Source organism: Leopardus geoffroyi, chromosome B1, assembly GCF_018350155.1.
Source record: "Leopardus geoffroyi isolate Oge1 chromosome B1, O.geoffroyi_Oge1_pat1.0, whole genome shotgun sequence".
Classification (NCBI taxonomy): Eukaryota; Metazoa; Chordata; class Mammalia; order Carnivora; family Felidae; genus Leopardus; species Leopardus geoffroyi.
Window position 1 is genome coordinate 94255553 of NC_059327.1, and position 20669 is coordinate 94276221.

General features: G+C 33.6%; 1 long non-coding RNA gene across 1 annotated transcript; it reads left to right on the forward strand.

Annotated features, from left to right (window-relative positions):
* Nucleotides 1–585: 585 nt before the first annotated feature.
* Nucleotides 586–1408, forward strand: LOC123583066. Its single transcript, XR_006704724.1, has 2 exons — nucleotides 586–856; nucleotides 1350–1408. It is a non-coding gene; the product is annotated as an uncharacterized LOC123583066 (long non-coding RNA).
* Nucleotides 1409–20669: the final 19261 nt, after the last annotated feature.

The window sequence follows — 20669 nt, forward strand, 5'->3', positions numbered from 1 at the left end:
TGGGAAATATGATTGGATCATACAATGTTTAGGAATTTTATACATGTTAACTCTGTGTTTAATTTCACCTTCCCTATTATAGTGTCACCAACCTGACAAGAAGGCCTTGTATTTCAATAATCCCCCAAATCTACCAATGTATAGAACACACAGTGGTTTCTTTAAATATTTAACAAATGATTGTATGGGCAGACAGTATAACCTCCGTAAATATGGCAACATGATTTCAATGTGTTTTAATTTCTTAAAGGGTACAGCTATACTTACTTGGCAAAAATCTATTTGGTGATTCTGATGCTATCTAGGAGTTACAGTTTATGAAGGCTTAAGGAACCAAGAGCTTGGTTATTACATCAGAAGAATTTCTAGAGCTCTAATACAAATATTTACAAAGCAGCTCTGCAAAAACAATATAATTTCAAATGTAGTTTCTGATAAGGCTCATTTTCCAACAAGCCTTCCTGCTTGTTGGAATAAAGGCTTGCTAGAATAGAATAGAATAAAGGCTTCCTTGCTTACACAAACCACCTAAAGAAAGAGATATAGTGCACACATATTAGCCTCTAATTTTCTTTTCCAGAATCTTACATGAAACTCAAACGCATCATCAGAAATGTTTGGCATCAATACCACTCAAGTGACTGATAACAAACTCCCTTAATGTCAAGAGCCATTCCATTTTTCTTTCAGGAAGAATAAGGCCATACCTAAACATATTAAAATATTATTCACTTTGACAATGGAACTAGTTCCAAGACATGAACTATTGCTATATTAGAAACAAGAAGCAATCAGTATTTTTCATTGCCTAAGAATCTCTATACTACAAAAAAATCCATCACTTCTAATGAAATTGGTAAGTACCTAGGAGGCAAATGTCTTCCCTTATTTCTACTGTGAAATCCGGGTTGAAATGAGCAGTTGTAGTTAACTCGCATTCCTATTAACCAGAAAAATTTAGCCAATAGTGAATAAATTTATCAAAGCTTTTGGAAAATGACATGAAATTTTCATTAAGATTAAAAGGACTATTACAGTTCTATTTTAAGTAGACCTGTACTTTTCTTAATATGAAAAACTGAGAATAACAGTAAATTTACTTTTATTTAAATTATATTGATTAATCAACAAAAATATCACTTAGATTCACTTATCTAAATGATAGTAATATATAGTTGAGCTTATGTGTGAGGTTTTTAATACAAATATCATCTTCAATTTCTGCCTATAAAGTGATTATGTAGTACAATTTATGCTTTCTTTACTGTGTAATTGGTTTATCAGTAACTGTTGTGTCAACAGCAAATCATATTTTCTGGTGCATTAATCTTAAGAATTTTTCTTTCTAGACACACAGAAAATGAAGCCACATGAACATCTGAAAGAGATTAAAATGGAATAAAAAGTCCTCAGTAGAATTTTAATGTATTTTTATATTAGCATCAAAGACCAATATTGTATGGCTTCAGGTATATGCTTGCAACACAATTATTTTAAGATACTTATTAGAAATCACACAGTGGTTTTAACTTACTAAGGTAAGTCACCTTAATGGTAACTTAGGCATAATTGGAAATTAGATAAATACTTTCAGGCTGATAATGCTCTTAAGGAGTTATTTACAAAAAGCAAAAAAAAAAAATCTTAAGTATTGTTTTGAATAGTAAAGTTAGTAAAGAATAAAATTCTATTAATCATCAAGAGAAATTGCACTTGAAATAAATCAAAATATAACATTTTGTAAATTTTCAGAAAAATAAATAGGCTATGCATTTCACTTTGCATGACTAGATTTCAGTAGTTGTAGTTTTCCTTCCTAACATTAATTTAAATTTTCAATATATACTTTCCTGTGTGAGATCACTTGATTAATGCCAGTCTGTCTCATTAGAGAGAAAGCTACATGAGAGAAGAAAGCATGGGTGCTTTGTTCTCTATCTCCCAAGTTACACTTTGCCTGGCACATGGAATTAGTTCAATATATTTGATGAATACATTAAAAATAAATGGACAGGGGCACCTGGGTGGCTCAGTCGGTTGAGCGTCCAACTTCGGTTCAGGTCATGATCTCGCAGTCCGTGAGTTCGAGCCCCGCCTCGGGCTCTGTGCTGACAGCTCCAGCCAGGAGCCTGCTTCGAATTCTGTGTCTTCCTCAATCTCTGCCCCTCCCCCACTCATTCTCTGTCTCTCTCTCTCTCTGTCAAAAATAAATAAAAACATTAAAAAATTTTTTAAAATGTCTAAAAAATAATAAATGGACAATATTACCTAAAAAACTATCTGACTCTCATTAAATGGTTTGTATGTGACCAGACACTGGACCAATAAAACAAATACAAAATATACCAAATGACCATATGAGTTTAATAAAAAACATTATGCATAATTTTATGTTCAATATTATGCTTAATGCACACAATTTGAAGAAATATATAAATATAGAAACATGATAGATGACAGACACTAGATAGATAGATAGATAGATAGATAGATAGATGATAGATAAATAGATAGATCTGGACACTTCTGGCCCTAAATTTCCCAATCCCATTTTAACTTCCAAATTCAGTTCTATTTTTTTCTAATTTCAAATGTAATTTGAAATAACAATTTTGTGGCTTTATGATCCTTTCTTTAATATTACCTACTAGTAATCTATAACAGCATTGTTTTTATTTCAATGAGATTGTTTTGCTTTATAATTGGCTATCTTATAAAACTTCAAAATACACTTTGATAACAAAGACAAAAAAATAATTTTATGGCAAGTCATTTATTTCTCCACACGTTTGATAAAGTTTAAAACATGGTATTTGGAAAAAATTTACAATCTAGATGGACATCAAAACCAAAAATTTAATGAAGTCATCCTATAATCATATTTGTCATGAATGGCCTTTGAACTGTAACTGTTCTTTAGTAATCAAAGAGTCATTTTGTCTTCTCATTGGATCCAACATCTACATATTTATATAACTTTTAAGTATGTGTTTTTGGAAACCTATATGGATATAATTTACATAGCCACATGTTTTTATGTGTTCATTTTGACCTAATTTATAGAGATAATAAGTATACATTTTCTACTTTTCTACTTGCATGTTTGGTAATTTCTTCAACAATTTCTGCAGTGTTTTCTAATATTCTTATATGAGATTATAATATATCTGAGGTTATACTTGAGCGATGCAACATGATAGTATGCAGTATACCAAAGCTTTTGGCTAATTAATGTAATTCTTGTATAATGAATTTTTATTTGTTCCATAAGTAATATGAGCATTGAAAACATAATTTTTGTCATACACATATGTATTAGTCTGCTGGGGCAGCCATAACAAAGTACCACACACTGAGTGGCTTAAATAACAGAAATTTATTTTCTCACAGTTCTGGAAGCTAGAGGTCTCTGATCCAGATGCTAGAAAGTTTCTGGTAAGATTTCTCTTCCTGACTTCCAAATGACTATCTCTTGCTATGTCCTCACATAGTCTTTCCTCTGTGCATTCGTGGAAAGCCAGTGAGCTGTGATGTCTCATTCTTTTTTTTTTATAAGGACACCTATTAGTCCTATTAGATAGGTCCTATTAGATAGACACCTAGTCCTATCAGATTAGGGCCTCAATCTTACCATCTAATTGAATCTTAATTATCTCCATAAAGGCCCTATCACCAAATACCATCACATTGGAGGTTAGAGCTGCAATCTATGAGTTTTGGCGGAACACAGTTTTATCCAAAACAATATAGAGTTTCCTTTATCTTCCCAATTACAACACATTTGTAATTTCAAATGTGGATTTTACTGCTTTTGTTTTGTTTGTTGTGTTGTTATCCTTTAAGTATAAAAGTTTCAGCCACCTAGGGGTCATCACTGACCTATATCAATATTATGTACAATGTGTTTCTTCATAAAGCAGTTTGAACAAGTATTAAAAGTTTAGGTTGTGTTTTTTTTTTCCAAATTGCAAAATATAAGTTAATATCTGTTTGCTGATCTCATGACTAGTAATTTTTCAATGTGAAAATATAAACACAATCTAACTTGGCATGTACCTAAACCAATTGCTATGGAAATGATATCATGAAATATGATCATGGATGTTTTTTAAATCATTACTCCATTTATTAAATTTGAATGTATAACATATTTCTAGGTCTAGTTTTATTGATAGATCAACTGCAGTTTTCCTCTGCTACAAGGCAAATGGCAACCAAAGACTGATCATAGAGCTTTAACAATATTTCTAGTGTGACATGGGATTAACATAATCAATACAACTCATAACACTGCACTTTCATATGAGGTCAAATGCTAAAGTTTTGATTCTTGGATTATCTCCTGCTGGTAATTGTGCCAGATTGCATTCTGATAATTTCCCACCATAGTGAATAAATGTTAAAATGTTTCAAAATTCAGAGTTGTGTGACAGGAGTTGTTTACAGGATTTCACAGTGTCTATCTCTTGTAACTCTGTTCTGCTGACAGTATGATGCTTGTCATTCAAGTCAATATGCACAGGGTTCCTGGAAGCTGGATTTATGAATAGTTTTCCTGGTGTACTTTTTTAATGGAATAAATACATAATTTTATTAGATTTTTAATTACTATAACAATCATACAGTATGATTGCCTAGCTCATGTATAGCCCATGCAGAATGATAAAAAGTGAAATTTACTTACCTTTATTCTATATTTTGTAACACATGCAATCGCTTGTCAATGGCAGTATTAAAACATAATTATGTCAAATACTATTATAAAAATCTTAAGAGTTGAAATGGATTTTAAATGTTATGTATTGAAATGTGTTATCCCATACACAACTAAACTTCATAACACCTATAATATGATATCATGGAAAGGATAATGAAATACACATGAGGAGAGCTGAATTCTAACTCCTTCTCTCCAATTGATTATGCGTAAGACTTTGGGCAAAACAGTTAAACTCTCTGAATCTCAGTAACCACATTTATTATCAGTGCTGCCTAATTTTCTAGCTCTCAGTATCAGTAAACTTCACCCACATGATTTCCCTGTATTCACACAAGTCAGTGATACACTGCTGAAACAGTCAAGGCCCTAGCTTGAGCGTGGTTTATCTTCCCTTCACCACTCCATTCCTTTTCCTACGGATCTCCTTTCCTTCTCCCCACAAGGGGCCTCCAGTCATGAATACATCTTGGATTTTCCCTGAAAGGGCTTTTGTTACTGAGATGTTGTCAATGTCATATTTTGTAAGGATATATTTCACATTAAAAGTCGAGGGTTATGTGTGTGTGCACACTTGATTTCACACCCATGTGATTTCAATATCTTATTATCAATTGACCATTAAGTGGAAAGTGATACAGACCATCAACTACATGGATTTTCTTTTTTTGTTTTTTTAGAGAGAATGTTTTTTAAAAAAAATTTAAATTTTATTTTAGAGCGAGAGAGAGAGGTTGCTCAAGTAGGGGCCCGGGGCAGAGGCAGAGAGAGAGAGAAAGAGAGAGAGAGAGAGAGAGAGAGAGAGATTCTTAAGCAGGCTCCATGCTCAGTGCAGAGACTGATGGGGGCTCAATCCCATGACCTTGAGATCATGATCTGAGCCAAAATCAACAGTCAGTTGCTCAACTGACTGAGCCACCCAGACTTTCCAGCTACAAAGATTTTCTATATACTACATCAGCTGGAACAATTTTTCAAGAAGAGAAATGATCAACTCTTTCCCTCCAATGTTTTAACTGCTGGAAACTGAAGCACAACACTATTTCCAATAGCAACTATCTGAACAGTAACAATTTCATACCCTAATTGAGACAACAGTCACATTATTTATTAGAATACTTCAAGCAGTTGGTGGATGATGTCAGGAGGTTCACTCACACATGTTGCTGTTTCCGAAAAGATGTTTTTTTTTTCAAAATCTGGAGATTAAGTATGGAGATGTGGTTCATATATATCTAGGGGAAACTTGTGTTTTAAAGCCTGCAATGCCTAAATACCAGTTGGCTTTTTCACTCCTCCAGGATAATTACTATGAAAGTGAATTCTGTGGACATCAAAGATTTTTTGAGAGAAGTCATTTCTTTCTTTAAAATTATCTATAAATAAATATGTTTGCCAACACTGACCCAAATGTCTTCATGGAATATTTGGCAGTAATTCCAGATGTATCTTAGAAAAGACAGTCATTTGAAAATATTTCTTAGAAGTTATTAGGTTTATATCCCATAAGAAAGATAAAGCCTGAGTATATTGTTTTCTTAAAGAAATAACTACTGCGTTCTTAAAGAACGTTTTCACTGATATTTTATATGCCAAAAATGGTCAAAATAAAGCCAAATATACCAAAAGTTTCACGGCTGAGGAAAATATAAATATTGAGTTAGTGTTATGAAGTATTATAAAAACTTCAGAGACAATATATCTAATATTGGACCCCAGAATGTTTATGTCATTCAATTGTGCACATATGTGTGTTAATTAGGTATGTGCATGCGTATGTGTATGCACTCTTCGTGATGAACATGAAGTAGTCAGTTTTATTTTTATGACAAAACTGGTAGCTTCAAAACCAATGACTGAAATGGATATGCAAATGTAAAGAATTAATTGTTGGCAGAAGAAATGAAAGAAAATGGAAGAGACAGAAACAGCTTTTAGAAAGACAAAATCACTGTGCATAATATGTCAATGTGAGTAGAAAAATGCAAAATTTCTCCCATTTACTGATAAAAAGAGGCACCCGAACATAAACAAAGGGCTAAGAAAGGGCTAGACTCTGAATCACAGGACAGGGATGAAGTGAAACCTGGAAGAAGAGGCTTTACAGAAAGTGGAAGAAGCAAATGAACACGATGAACTTTATGAGACAAATGCTGATGAAACATGAAAATGCTAGAAAATGCCAAAAATGAAATTTAATATAAATACGGTTATTCTTTTTCGACGTGATCTTTCTTTAAAAGCAGTTACAATTAATCTCTTGTAGATATAGCATGGACGAGATGTATGTCTCCTATTAATCTCTCTGAATCTAACTATACGCAGTATTTGTTAAGGTTAAAGTTACTCAGAGATGGTAAAGTTTATGAGGTGTTAGTCAACTCTGAGTCAGAGATTACTACATATTTAACATTCTCGGTTTCTTTCTGTATTTGGACACACACACACATGCACAAAGTGCATTTCCCAATCATTCTTGCAGTTTGGTGACCTCGTATGACCAAATTGTGCAAATGAAATGTCAGCAGAAATGATATCTACCACTTCCAGGCTTAGCTAATGGAAACCTACAAGAGACACATGGACTCTTACTTTCCACCATTTTAGGTTAAATGTAGGAGAGGATCATGTCATAGAAGTTAGCAGAGCTCCTAACTGAAGAACCATGGGTTCCCTGAATGACTTTTTTGAACACAGCATCTTCTACTAACCAGTATCAGACTCATAATGATGTAGTTGTTTAAGACTTGGGATAATCCAACCTTCAAATAATGGTGGTTTGCCAATCAAAGCGGTGGCATATCTAATGATGCCGAGTCCAGGAGGAAACAGTTAGTTGAGGTCTTTGAAGTCTCTATGGTCAAATACAAGAAATTGTAATTAGCAACTTCCCAAAATATTTTCAACTAGAACTATATCCATTTCAGAGGACCTAGATGGAAAAATAAATATTGTAGTCTGGATGGAACGATGTGGTATCTGAAAGTCCCAATTCTCTGGAGCACTTAGAATAGCACTATTGTCCAATGAATCCCCAAATCCAGCAGGTTCATTAAGTGAAGAACTTATGAAACTACAACCCACTGCAGAGAATTTTACAAACCAGGAAAAGAATGGGAACAGGGTTCTCTCTCAAAATCTCTCTCATTCTCTCATATTCTTTATCCCTTCCTTTTCTCACTCTCTCCCTAACACACACACACACATACACACACACACACACACGTGTGTGTGTGTGTGCGTCCATGCATGTGTGTTAGAGAGGGAGATTTTGGAAATTTTTGCTATCCAAAAAGTATACAACATAAGAAACTATTCAAATCTTTTGCTATTCAAAAAGTATACAACATAAGAAACTACACTTTGGAACAGAGTTGCCTAAGTTGTTAAAATTTATACTGACAGCAGCCTTTAACCATCAGAAAATGTACTTCAACAGAAAACAAAGATTTGAACACATTTGGTTTCTATCATGTGAATAGAAATAAAATAATAATAGTCCAGACTCTTTAAAATTTGTAAGATTTAGTTGAAATGTCAGAATTCAGTGCATATGATATTTAACATTTTTTCTTTATTCATTAATTTAATTTATTTACTTATTATTTAGAGAGAGCAGATGGGGGAAGGGCACGGAGAGAGAAAGAAAGAGAGAATCCCAAGCAGGCTCCACACCACGATTGCAGAGCCCATTGCAACGCTCGAACTCACTGTGAGATCATGCCCTGAGCGGAAATCAAGAGTCAGATGCTCAATCAACTGAGCCACCTAGGTGCCCGATATTAATGATGTTTTAAATTGCACTTTTGTCATATCTCAATAAATTGTCTGCCCTTGAAGTTTAGTCAAAAGTCTAACAAAGAATTATACACAAGACCGCCCTAAAGTTAAGACTATCTGTGTACAATGGGGGAGCCTGGGTGGCTCAGTCGGTTAAGCATCCGACTTCGGCTCAGGTCATGATCTCACGGTCCGTGAGTTCGAGCCCCGTGTCAGGCTCTGTGCTGACAGCTCAGAGCCTGGAGCCTGTTTCAGATTCTGTGTCTCCCTCTCTCTCTGCCCCTCCCCTGTTCATGCTCTGTCTCTCTCTGTCTCAAAAATAAATAAACGTTTAAAAAAAAAGACTGTGTACAATGTATTAAATAATTCCCATTAAAATTAAAGATTTTTTAGAAAAAAACTCAGAATGACTAATTCTAACATTCTTCAAAACTTTACACTTTTCTGATATTTCAAACAAGCAAAAGGAACATCACACTAGTGGAGAATACTAAATAAAGAACATTGAAATAATACTTAGGCCATGTGTGATGTGACCCACTATTCAGTTGTTACTTTGTTACTACTGACTGTACACATCAACTTAGACTGGTATAGCTTCCTGTAATTCATTCTGATAAAATCTTTGGTGAGTTGCTCAGTCAGTTGTGATTTTACTGATAGATACTGAAAACTCTTTTCCTATACTTTAATCATCATCAGAAGAGAGACATGACACAGCACAGGAAAGCATTGTTGTTTTTTTCTTTGGAGACAAGTATCCTGATTATTCTTATTGAGAGTCAGACTTTATACAGCTCTATATTATCTGTGGAATTAGCAGGCAACAATCAAAATACAGGAAGTCGAGATATTTCTCTATGACTATATTTTTGGATTCAAAGAATTAAACTTACCCCATCAAAAAGAAAATGGATGTAAAGCTAATAACTAAGTAAAACTAAAATACAATGATCAAGCAACAAAACCTTAGTTGATGTCTAATGGTAGGTTATTTTACCTGAGCCATTTTCCTCTAAGCAATGGCAGCAAAATTACAAGTTTGAATTCCAATGCCTGTGATAAGTATCCTAGTATTTAAGGATTTGTTAGAAAATAGTTCCTTCTACGGTGTGTGCTTCTGACAGGGCAAATAATTTCTGTAGAAAATATTAATAAAAAATATCTTCACAACAACTTCAACATTAGCCATAATTTTGACCAATATACTTCAGGAAGCAGAATAAATAAATGTCAGTAGCCACTAGAATTTCAAGGACAGTACTGCTTCAAACTTGGTCATCTTAGAAGCTATGTAAACAGGGATGAACAACTTTAAATCATGCCAGTAAGTCTATAATGATCTATTATTATTATTATTATTATTATTATTATTATTATTATTATTCATGGTTATCTTATTCTCATCCTTAATACTTTTCACATAGCATGGACTTTCTCTAGTTTCCTCAATGAGAAAAGCCCATCCATCTTGATTTTCTCTATCTCAGCATTCTATCTCATTTATACATTTTGTTTCCTTTCTTAGTCTTAATATATTTACTGCATATAAATGCATATGATGTGGTATACTTGAGGGCAGAGGCCATATCTGTCTTGTTCACATAGCAGCCCATTAAAGCCTAACAAAGTACTGGACACATAATAAGCCATTAATAACATTTGATGAATGAATTAATATACTGTGAATATTCTTGTTCAAATCCAAATACATTCAAAATCATTACATAGACCATATCCTCATTCATAAATTCTGGTGGTATAAGAGACATATCAACCCTTATAGAACAGTTCTCAAATATTATTCTTTCAGCTAATCAGGTAAAATACAGTGTCATCTCTCTGGAAGAAAAGTATTTCTTTTACATTATTGTTAGTTAATAGCTAAACATATATCTCTGAAAGTACTACATCAGAATTTAATTCATGTACATTTATTATTCTGGTCAATGTACTATATATGAGATTCTCAAGTGTTTCTTAACCAGAAGACTAACAAAGTTGTCTAGGTTTTCTAATCTATTGTATAGCAGAACTGATGGTTATACAACCCATGTACTCTTCCCTGCTTTCTCCTTATCCTGGAAAAGTGACAGATACTATGTTTCAACTGTAGAACTTTTTTCAAAGACTGCAAGGAAAAGACAGTCTTCAACATGAGAATGACATCCCAGCATCATTTTCTCTTTTATTTCACAAAGTTCTCTTTGGCAGAGGTTCATGACAATCAGAAGTTTGTTTTTTGGATCTTTAGATCTGAAAATATGCTGGGTGACAGTATAGACAGTTGGCAGCCAATAAAGATAAATTTTACCTGTCAAAACTTTCATAAACTGTTTAGGTAAAGAAATATAGATGATTTGGGCAAGTTAATAAAAATAAAAATTTATATCAAAGAATACCTCTCAATGAATATAATGTGGAAAGTGTTGAAATAAGATTACATTAATAATTGTGATACATTTAGAATCACAATCTCAAAAATACTTTTAAAATTAAAGACACAAGATTATAAACAGAAATATACACACACGTGTAAGTATATGTGTACATATATGCATATGTATAGAGATAGAGGTATAATCTGGGTGATTTTACTGAAGAACAACAGTAGGAGAAGGCAGAGGGTAAGAATAGAAAGTACCCCAGAAATGCACTAGGAGGGTATGGACAGCAGTAATGGCCATAATACCCAAGGGAAGGTAATGACTTCAGATTCCATTCATACCCGTGTCATTAAACAGAAGGTTCAATGTCCTAGACAAGCACAGCAGGACTCCTCAGGAGCAGTAACAATACATTAGTAATTTAACAAGTAAAATCACAATTCTAGTGTAGTCTGTCAGTATCAAATAAGAGCACAACCAATGGCTATGAGCTAAGGACACAGAACAGTTCCTTGGAAAGAGAGCAGTCAACTAAACAGGATGCAATTCTTGGAATGGCTATTAGCAGAAAATCAAAATGCAATTTTACCTTTAGGTAAGAAGAACAGGAACATATAAATTCATTAGGTAACACACTTTTTATTTTGGCAAACTTTTTAGACTCCTAAAATTCTAGGCTCTTAGAATTTTAGACTGTTAGACTCTTTTGGTTTGGGACAGTTTCTCAGACATTTTTTACTTTTGACGCTCTTTACAGTTTTGAGCACTACTAGTCAGGGACTTGGTAGAATTTTTCTCAATTGGGTTTTGTCTGATATTTTTTCTAATGATTACATGTTTTCAGGAGGAAGACTACACAGATAAAATGACATTCATACCTCATCAGCACTCACTGCAGATATATAGGAATGCACTTAAATTTTGTATATAGACCTTGTATCCCTCAACCTTGCTTTATTTGCTTTTTAGTAATTTTGAAATTATGGATTCCATTGTTTTAGTAGACATAAAGTTATTCAGGTAATCGATTTCTCTGAGTCATTTTTTGTAGTTCCTGTCTTTCAAGGAATTGGTACGTTTCATCTAAGCTATGAAGTTCACAGGAACTGTTCCTTTATTATCCTTTCAATGTTCATGGGTGTCGGTAGTGATGAACCCTGCTTCATTTCTTAAATTGGTAGTTTGTGTCTTTGCTCCTTTTTTGTTTAAATTAGCTCATCTGGAAGTTCATCAATATTACCTATTTTTTTCAAAGAACCAATTTTAATTTTATTAAAAAAATTTGAACATTTTATTTTATTTTTTGACAGACAGAATGTGAGTCGGGGAGGGGCAGAGAGAGAGGGAGACACAGACTGCAAAGCAGGCTCTGGGTTCTGAACTGTCAGCCCCATGCGGGGCTTGAACCCATGAACAAGAGATCATGACCTGAAACAAAGTATGACGCTCAACAACTGAGCCACCCATGTGCCCTAATTCTCATTTATTTTATTTTCTTTCTGCTTACTTCATTTTAATTTTCTTCTGTTTGCTTCAAGTTAATTTGTTATTTTTCTAGTTTCCTAAAGTAGAAGCTTATGTTATTGATTTTAGGTCTTTATTCATTTATAATATATGCATTTAATGCAATAAGTTTTTCTCTAAGTGTTGCTTTAGCTGCATTCAACAAATTTGGATAAGTTGCATTTTCATATTTATTTGGTTTAAATTTATTTTTTAATATATCTTGAGACATCTTTGGCTTATGTGTTAAACATCTGAAATTTAATCTTCAAGTATTTAATAATTTCTTCTCTTTATCATTAATTTATATTTAATTCTATTATAGTCTGAGAGCATACTTTGTAAAATTTCTATAACTTTAAACTTTTTTAGTGTGTGTTTCATCATTCTAAATGTGGTATATCTGGGTGAAGCTTGAGAACAATGTGCACTTTGCTCCTTTTTTCCAGGAGTATTTTGTAAAATGTCAATTAAAACAAATTGATTGATAGTGCTGTTCAGGGCATCTATAGCCGTACTAATTGTCTACTTACTTGATGTATATGTTGCTGGCATAATCATTTTGAAGTCTCCAACTATAAAGTGAGCTTGTCTATTTCTCTCATCAGTTTTATCAGTTTTTTCTTTATGTATTTTGGTGCTGTGTTGTTAGATGCATAACTATTTATGATTGTTTTGTCTTCTTAGAGAATTGGCCACTTTATCATTATGTTTTGCCCTTCTTCATCCCTGATAATTTTCATTGTTCTGAAATGTGTCTTGTCTCAGATTAATATAGTTATTCCATTTTTATTTTGTTAGTGTTTGCATGGTACATAGTTTTTTTACCCCTTTATTTTCAACCTTTTTATCAAAAGTTATTTGTTGAGTGCCTAATCGAAGCACTCAATCAAGGCTAGGTGCTCATTTTTCTTGACTTCTTAGTTCTACGTGTTCACTAATCAATTTGTTTTCCTATGAGGAGTCAGGAAGCATAAACTCCCCAGGCTCCTCGCAAACAGATGGATCCATGTGACTTGTTCTAAAACATGGAAACATGGATAAAAATAATGGGTGCAACTTCTAGGCCAGTTTTTAAAATGATCTTAAAACATTTAACTCCCTACATAGTTTCTCTGAGATTGCTGAATAGTTAGAAAAAAGAAACTGACAGATGACTTCAGGATCCTAGAAATGGTATAGCCATGTAGTCTTGAGGCACCTGGGTGGCTCAGTCAATTAAGCATCCAACTCTTGATTTCAACTCATGTCATGATCTCACAGTCATGAGATTAAACCCAGTGTTGGGCTCCACACTGTGTGTGGAGCCTGCTTGGGACTGTCTCTCTCTCTCTCTCTCTTTCTCTGTCCCTCTCCTGCTCATTCTCTCTTTGTCTCTCTCTCTCTCAAAATAAATAAACATATTTTTTAAAAAGATCCTAGAGATGGTATACCCATTTAATCTCAATGAAATATCTAAATATAGACATTTAATTTTGCAGTGGCATCTGTATATAATACTTTTTGATATTCATAATATGACATAAGAAAGCTTTTTATTTTATTATTTTTTAATTGTTTATTTTTTAGAATGAGAGTAAGCATATGTGAGGGAGGGGCAGAGAGAGAGGGAGAAAGAATATCAAGCAGGCTCTGCTGTCAGCACAGAGGCCGACGTGTGGCTTGAACTCACAAACCACCATGAGCTCATGACCTGAAACAAAATCAAGAGTTGATGAGTAACAGAGTCATCCAGGCACCCCAACATAAGTAAGTTTTTTAAAATAACATCTATATAGGGGTCCCTGGGTGTCTCAGTTGGTTGAGTGTTTGACTTTGGCTCAGGTCATGATCTCGGTTTGTGAGTTGGAGCCCCACATCGGGCTCGCTGCTATCAGCACAGAGCCCTCTCTGGACCCTCTGTCCCCTCTCACTCTGCCCCCCCCTCAAAAATCAACAAATATTAAAAAATATAAATAACATTTATCTAAAACCTGTGCTTAAAACTGAGGTCAAGGTGGTTATTGTGATCCCCTTCTACTATATGATTTTAGCAAGGCACCTTCTCTGACCATTTGTTCTGATCTGTTAAATTACTGTAATTAAACCATACAATGTTAAAGTCCTTTTTGGAATTATTAGGAATTGTATTTTAATGCTATTTTCTTAATAATTTGTTCCCACTTTGCCCCTAAATCTACTATTCATGGTATGCCAAATTACTGTCTGTGACGTTTGCTTATTTTCTGTATTTCCCAGCTATGCTATATAGAGAAGCAACTGAAATATAACATGTCTCTTTGTCAGACATTTTTACCATTTTTATTTTCAGTAGTTTATAAGGAAACCTCAGAGATTGCTTCAGGGAGGAAAGGGAGGTTTGTCAACGCTGATTATTCCTTATTTAGCATAGCAATTCTGTTCTTACAGGAGATTTAATTTTTAAAATGGCTTTACCAATAAATGAGAAAAATGGAACATATAAGAAGGAAAAGAGAGAAATATAAAATAAAAATGAAAAGTAAATTGAAGAAAAATGAGAAAAGAAGGAAAAGGTATCAGGACAAAAACAAAGAAAAAGTTTGCATTATACCTTGCCGTTTGCATATTTTATGTTCTTATAATTTTTAAACTCTGGATCTTCTTAGGCACAAAGGAAGATACAGTGAAGAGAGCAAGATGGCTTCAAATTAAAATTCTTTTCACCAAATACTGACAAGTTACTTAAGTTCTGAAATTCCATTTTCTGATTTTTTTTAAAGATAAATGTCCTGTAGGATTGCTACGTGATTAAAAACAACAACACCAACAACAACTATACAAAAACCAATGTACTATAGATATCCAATATGTGTCTAGTATCTTTAAAATAGTAAACAGAATGCTTGACCTACATCATGATGTCTGGCTTACATTCATGGCTCTCACACTTAATTATAGTCTAATTTGAATAATTTATTTAACTTTTTTAACCCAGATGGGTGATTTATCAAATGGGAATAACCCTACCAAATCGATGTCACCTTGATATTTTGAGGTCTTACCAAATGACCCTCAAAATAATGTATATGAATATCCTTTATTCACTGTAATGTGCTATGTAATTGCAAGACATAATTATAAAAAAGCCATTAGCTCATCCATGTACATGAACTTATGACCTATTATCTTTTTTCGGCTATCAGTCTACTTTTCAACGTAAGTTTTAACTCAAACAATAGTTTAGTTATAGATTTTTGTGTTATTCCAAATCTGTCGTTGTATAAAAATGAACTCTTTGTACCTGCTAACATTTTTTTTTTTGGAGATAAAGAGCAAGAGTGCGAGAAGGGTAGGGACAGAAGAAGAGGGAGAGACAAAATCTCAAGCAGGCTCTAGGCCCAGTGCAGATCTCACAACCACAAGATCACTACTTGAGGAGGAATCAAGAGTTGGATGCTTAAATGACCGAGCCACCCAGGAGCCTCTAACATTCTTTATTGAATAAATGTTTACTTAAATTTACTTCTTATTTCAATTTAGAGTAATTGCCAAATCAGAATCAAGATTGAAAAATTTGGCCACTAAAATACACATAAAATTTTAGTTTCCTACAATGTTCTGGTAATCTGTTCACCTAAGATAGTTCTTTTTGTTAATTTATGTGGTGTGATATCTTGGAAGTTAGTTGTAGATCATTAGTAACAATTGGTAATAAGTGCTTTGTTGGCAATATCAAATTATTTTATCTTTTGTTGATATCTGAATTATACATTTTTCAAGGAAATTGGAAATTAAAATGTTAAGTTTCATGTTATCTTCAGTAGGTCTAAATAGATAAAACTGAATCAAGGTGAAATTGATGGAACTCTTCTTTCAGTGGCAGTTACTATGTTTAAATTCAAAGAGAAAGAGAATATCTCACTGAATGATCTTAGAATTTTATAAATCCCTATTTTATTTCACAATTAAGCTCTAAGTCTCTTTCTTTTCTGCAAAATTTGTTTAATACTTTGTTTTGGTGGTGAACCTTTAAAATAATATCAATAGAGGATTTAGCATAGTATCTTCGTAGCACACTGAAAGAGGGAATGTATACATCTAGCCAGTAGAACAAATAAGCTATTCAAGTTCTAACATAATTTAAAAAAATTGTTCTCAACAGACTTTAGTTCTGATTTCCCTGTTTTCAAAATTTAATACAGAAAAATATGCCTGCCATTTTTCACTCTAATAAAAATATGGCAGTAATGTTTTTTATATGCACTTTTCTACATGAGGATATCAGGAGATTGTTCACAATTTTGACAATTATGTAGAACAATAATACATAGAAAACTACAATATAATCAACTTTTCTATAGAATCTATAAAATACATACTTTTAAATACCTATTACATGAATTATTATTGCATTTATTTCAGTGATATTTGCATTTTCAAAATCTTCAATATCATACCAAAAGATTTATAAAACACATTTTTTACATTACAATTGAAGTGTCAGCATAAAGCATGAAAATTATAAAATAAAAGCTTATTCAAGATCACATATTCAAGTGAGAAAATGAATCAAAATATTCTCCCTTCAGGCGAACATTAAACAGTAAGTTCACTTTAGGCAAAAGGAATAAAATACAAAGAAGCCATCAGTAGCCTCGACAGACTACTTGCAGCTATCGAAAGCTACCTGCAGAATAAAATTATTTCTCCGTTCTTTTTCTAGATGCTCCAAGTACACTGTGTTATTAGTATATACATGAGCATTGTGGTAAGGAGCAGTATTTATCCCAAACCCCTCTACACTCTTTCCTTGCCATGTCTTCCCTGAGATGGAGTATATGCCCTTGCCTCACAGACCATTGAGTTTGTTCATGAGACTTATTTGTCCAGTGGAATGCAGACAAAAGTGACAGAGCACCATTTCTGAGCATAAGTCTTAAAACACATGGCAAGTTCTACCAGCCCTTTCTCTCTTCTGCCATCTATCATAAGAAATCTATGCCATAAAGAACCATTGACCTTGCAGCATGGGTCACAGACTAAGAGATATGTGGAAAAGTCCCGGGCATAACCTGCGGCCTGCAGTCTGGAGACAATCCAAGCTGACCCCGCAGGGCACCTTAAAGCCACAGATAATACAGATTCGTGAGCAAGAAAGCAAAAGGCCATGTGCTAAAAGCTACACGTTTGGGGTGTTAACAATGCAGAATTACCATAACAAAATCTTTTTTTATACAAGAATTATTTTATAATTTGAGAATATGATAAAGAGAGATGATTCTTAGAGAGTCTGACCCAATACTTCAGTGTAATTCACTGGGCAACACTGTTTTAGCAGAATCAGAGTTGACTAGGGCAGTAGTTCATAACTATGACTACAATGTAAAATTAACGAGGGTGCTTTAAAAGAAATTATACTTAAAATCCATGCTGAGAAATTCTGTACCGATTGGTCTGAATGGGATTTGGACAGACTTGTTGATTATTCCCCAGATGCCTTTGTTAGGCAGCAGGATTGGGAGTTCCTGACCTATGGCTAGCTGAGATCTACAGGAGCATAAATTCATTTTTAGGAATACCTTCTGAATTTACTGGTAGTGGTTTTTATTGGCTAAACTCACAAGAAACATATATATTGACCAATGTACCAATTTATTAGATTTCACTTCAAAAATTTCTGTATCAGAGCGCCTGAGTGGCTCAGTCGGTTAAGCGTCTGATTCTTGGCTTGGGCTCCAGTCATGATCTCATGGTTTCATTGGTTCAAGCCCCACATAGGGCTCTGCACTGGCAGCACAGAGCTTGCTTGGGATTCTCTCTCTCTCTCTCCCTCTCTGTCTGCCTCTCCCCAACTCGTGCCATCTCTGTCTCAAAATAAACAAGTAAACCTAAAAAAAATAAAATGAAAATTTCTGTATCAATTAGACAGGCTCTACTTTTAATGAGCATCACAGCTAGTCAGCTAGTTCTACTTTCATTAGCACATTTGTCACCGTCTGCTTGTCCCAACCTCAGGTAAGTGCCAATTCTCGGATATTTCCATTAATGTAAACTAACAATAATATAAATGAATGTATTACAAGTGCAAAATTATTTTCAGCAGCTGTTTCTGGTTTTCTTGTGAAAAACATGAAGCTGTGAATATAATTTATTTTAACTTCTTTTCAAACTTCATTGGGATAAAAGACACTATTATGCTTACAATTAGCACTTACTTTTCATCTTCTAACAAACATAATTTAAAACTTTTAACATGCCTTTGGTTTTGAACTTTCCTTTGCACCCCAAAATGTTATGGCTTAACATGGCATAACTATTTATCATTTCTTATGATTCTAGGTGCTGACAAGAGGCTGTTTTGTTTTATGTGGTATTGGCTAGAACTGCATTCATCTGGAGACTCAACTATGTGGAACATTTAAGGTGACTCCTACAAAACCGGCACCTGTCAGGAGCTCAGGGTCTTTCTCCTGGAGTGTCCCTGTGGTCTTTTAACCCACACTTCTCCTTTGGATGGGCTTTCTTCCAGCTATGCAGCTGGGTTCCAAGAAGGGTTACCCCTAACAGCAAAGATAGAAACTACAGATATCTTACGATGCAGTACCAGAAGTTACACCATGGCATTTCCCCTGCATTCTCTTGGGCCAAACAAGTCACAGGGCCTAACCAGAGTCAAGGACAAAGAAATAGGCACTTTGTCTCTCCATGGGAAGGAGTGACAGAATTTGAAAGAAAATTTAATCCACCGTATTTATTTCAATTCTACCAGACTGTGAGTTCCAATAACTTTGGAGCAAAATAACTTTTATTCATGACTGTGCTAGAAAAATATCATTACATAAAAGACACTTAATGAATATGTGTTGAATTCTTTTAATATATAAAACCAATCTAATGCATTGGCATTAAAATTATTGTTTAATTTTTAGAGTTATGATGGTTCAGTCTCACATCTAAGTACCACATAATCCTACAATTTATGTAATGTGATATCTACACAATAAAATGCACATATGCAGAGTGTAAGTTATTTCAGACAGCCACAAACTAAACTGAAGTTTTATCTTTGTATTATCAATATAAATAGGCCTGTTAATCAAGTTAATTGAGTAAACAAGACTAGAGGAACACTGGTTAATTTAATCAAGAGATAAAACTGTCCATGAGACAATAAAAAATTTTGGAACCTTTCAGAATATTGTTAATATCCAAGTGTAAAATAAAACTAACTGTATTTTGGCTTAAACAAGTACATATAAATTTATAACCATTTTAAAAACATGTTTTCAAAGATTCAAAATAAACCAAAAGTGATTACTATTTTTGAAATTCATAAATTTTTATACTTTTCCTTGCAATTTGCATATCAGCAGTAAAGAAATGGTTCTCTGGTTTGTGCAGTTATGAAAGTCATATTCTATATTGTTTAATGCCTAACTTTTGATGTACGTGTTGGTAAATAGCCCAGGGTTTAAGTAAACATTTGCTATTCATCATCTTAAGAAATAAGACTATTGATTTATAAATGTATTCATAAAGCAGAGCTGCAAAAGTCATGGGTGAGTAATTTAAAAAGGTATTTGTTCTCTCTTTATTGAATACCATATGCCATACATACCTAATTCTCACAATTGCATATTTCAATTTTCATGAAAATATAAACAAAGAGGGATAGTGAAATATAATTGATCATTATATGTACCATTACTACTGCCTACAATAAACTATACTGTGTAAAAAGAGGCGAACTTCTTCCAAGAAATGAATAAATACAATTCCTTTATAAAAGCAAAAATTACAATTCCATTTTTTAACATTTCATGCTTATAAATATGCAAACATTACTCCATAAACTCCAACATGTTGCTTCTAAAACTGCAAATAATGGCAACAGGTAATTTTTTGCAGGAAAAACACTATAATTTACTTAAATTTTGGTTTTTCCCTTGACACACTGGAATTCATATATATATGAATGTATATATGTATGCATGCATATATATATATGTACATTCATATATATGTAGCATACATACATACATGCATACATATATACATGCATACATATGTACCTATGTATTTATTTTAAAACTTTTAATGTTTTTATTTATTTTTGAGAGACAGACATCAGGAGTGGGGGAGGGGCAGAGAGAGAGGAAGGCACAGAATCTGAAGCAGACTCCAGGCTCTGCACTGTCAGCACAGAGCTGGATGCAGGGCTTGAACTCACAAGCCAATGAGATCATGACCTGATCCGAAATCAGATGCTTAACCAACTGAGCCGCCCAGGTCCCCCTGTATATATGTACTTAAATGTATAC